The sequence below is a fragment of the Hylobates moloch genome, unplaced genomic scaffold (assembly GCF_009828535.3).
Source record: "Hylobates moloch isolate HMO894 unplaced genomic scaffold, HMol_V3 SCAFFOLD_6, whole genome shotgun sequence".
Classification (NCBI taxonomy): Eukaryota; Metazoa; Chordata; class Mammalia; order Primates; family Hylobatidae; genus Hylobates; species Hylobates moloch.
The window spans coordinates 48,505,238-48,508,268 of NW_026652281.1; the positions used below are offsets into that span (position 1 = coordinate 48,505,238).

At 39.7% G+C, this 3,031-nt stretch overlaps 1 pseudogene; it reads right to left on the minus strand.

Moving 5' to 3' along the window:
• Positions 1–902: 902 nt before the first annotated feature.
• Positions 903–2,194, minus strand: LOC116470972 (cytokine receptor-like factor 3; annotated as a pseudogene).
• Between the last annotated feature and the right edge of the window lie 837 nt (positions 2,195–3,031).

Sequence of the window (3,031 nt, forward strand, 5' to 3'; positions counted from 1 at the left end):
ATTTTTCAAGTAAATTTTACACACAAATTTAAGTTTTCAAAAAATTAAATATTTGCCCTATATGTTTTTGGTCCGCTAAGTGACCATTTATCAAACTGACATTAAACTGGACTGCAGCTCACACTCTAAAATAGTAAAATTATGTCACAGGCTGGATACACACATGTGCATATTACATACATGTGAAATGGCTAACACTGCTGTGCATACTACTTCCATAGGTAGTTTGACCCTATGAAAATAGTGTAGTCTATCTTGAATCAAATTGCAATAAAAGAACAAAAGATAATACTTGCCTATAATAGACATTTGCTCAGGCATTTTTAAAAATGCAAAAATTAGAATGTTTTGGGGACTTAAAAATTACTGAAGATGGGATAAAAGTCAACACTGCTTATAAGTACCTGAACATGGACAGTATTGCCAATAAATTCAGGTGGACAGCATATGAATGAATGTGTATCACATAACTTCTACTATCTGGTCTGTTTCTCTTGTTTTATTCTAAAGATTTACATGGACTTGAATCTTTTATGATGGTTTAAAAAATAATATTACATTGTTTTCCTAGTCTAATAACCAACTTTAAGAAACACAATGGAAGGGTAAGAACTTTCTGTATCTTCTCATACTTCTAAAGTCAACTGGATTTCTATTATGATGTGATATTTTAGTTAACAGTATGCTAAAAATAAAATTGACTGAATTACAAGATTTTCCCCAACATTCCAGTCTCTTTTTGTTAAAATATTATGAAATGAAATCAGTAAATATTTTCTATTTCCAATAGCTTAAGTGAGAGATGAATGCAACTACTTAAAAAAACAAAAACAATTAAAACTAAACTGGGCTGAAGACCAGCTACGTTAAACCCTGAAAACCAAAGCCAAGCGCCCAAACATCTAAAACCCTAATATTTTCCATCCAGGATAGAAAAATGAGCATCCAAAGTAAAGAGAACCATAAGATTGATTGAGTAACTAATTAAAAACCACTTCTCTGCTATTTGAGCTAATTGTTACTCAAAACTTGAAGTTCCTGCCTTCATTATTATTGGTAGTTCCTAGGGTGACAGCTTCAATGTCAAATGTGACAGTGGACCCAGAAGTAACTGGTTAACTCATTAGTCATTTCTTTTCCATTAACAAAAACTTCACCATTTGTACTCATACATATAGCTTGATCCTGCTGCACAGAGTCATTTCCATTCTGTTTTTCTGCAAACACCCCATACTGTCTCTTCTGTCCCACAGTTTCAACTCTGAATGTTAATGTCTGCCCACAGAAATAAGTTGGAGTTCTAGAGTAGAGAACACCTGAGGATTGAGAATCATTCCAGAATGCAATATTACTTTGATTTTCAGACTGTACCCCTCCAAACCAGCTGTCCACTCATGAGGCACCAATGTGAAATGACCTATCTGGGGGACACTTCAGGGCTCCACTCCTGTTGACCATCTCCTCAGGTGCAGACTTTGAACTGATAATCAACATTGGAGTCTATGTGCAATACTATGAATTGAGTTTCAGAACCTACATGTACATCCTCATAATGATTTGAAGTACGTTTACAAAATTAGAGCCTGTAATCTTGGGCTGTAAAATCATCATCCACCTTACACCATCCTACTGTGATGACTTCAGGTTTCTGCATCAGTTCTTATTATATCTGTCCTGGTGGGAGAGATGCTACTGTTCCATGCTTAGAAATGTAGTCTTTTACTATAAGAATTGAGTCATCTAACTGAGCAGATAAACAAAGCACATCAACCAGTAAAGGTACTTCTGGTAAGCTGTCCAACTGAATGTGTGAGACCTTTTTGGTAAAGCTATACAGTTTCTCATTCTCTTCTACACTACCAACCATGGCAATCTCACCTACTCAGACTAAGTCCTCTGCAGTGTTGACTCCGTGTTCTATGAGCCTCTGGCAGTCATCTAATGGTTTAATGGTCTCCAGCTCAATGATGTCCACCTCTTGCTAAAAGGTCACCGATCGCTCATCCAGGAGCTCCTCAAGGGTTCCCTTTAAATCATTAAAATGCTGTTTGAGAACATCCTTTGTCTGTGATGCACACTCCTTGATCTGCCTCTGTGCCTCCCACAGCTCCCACCTGGAGCTCCGTGTCACCTCCACGTTCTCATGAGCCTCATGCAGCAGCAGCTCAGGCTCCAGCTCCATTGTCCACCTCATGGAGCCACACGTCTGGGGGCAGTTGGCCTGGGTTCCCAACTGTGCTGGGCACCTTCAAGCAGCCTGGCACAGCCTCATGCAGGCTGCCATCTAACTTATACTTTTACTATCAGCTCTGACAAAATTGTCTAACAAATGATTTATATATATAAATTAATCCTGTTAACACAGTAAAGTTATTGATATTCTTGCAATTATACAATCAACTTTCTCAAACCCAGTTTCTCTTTTATTTGTTTACAGCTATGCTTAGAAGTAATTTTCTAGGATACACATTTCCTGTATTTTATCTATAATTACTAAATAACTTATAGATTTATACACCTCAATATTTCTTTAGAACAAGTCTATTATATAATTAATATAGCTAATAAAAAAAAACAAGAAATTCTCTGATAAACATTCATTGTTTGAATTTAGGGGATAAGATAGCAGTGATAGTGATGGTGGTAATGACCTGTCTGGAGTGGCCACTGCAAGGATGCCGGCTGCAGAATGGGAGGCAATGCCAGGGCTGCCTGCTTCTTGGAGCTGGCAGAGGCTGGGAACAGGAAGGAGCCATGCTCCCTACCAAGTTGGTGGGGGAGAAGCCCTGTGCTCCTGGGTGCAGCTGCAGCTGCCCAGCCACTGCTCTGAACCTTGGCATCCTTGCATTCTCGGAGGCTCAGGAAGCTCCCCTGCCTCCATAGACTTGGAAGTGCCTGCTCCTACTCCCTGGCCTATCCCCACTCCTGGCACCCACTCCAGTGTGGAGCAAAGTTGTAGCTGAGCCCAGGTACTGCTGGCCTGGTATGCATGCAATTGGGACAGCGCTGATGCACCAGCCGACCTGCCGCT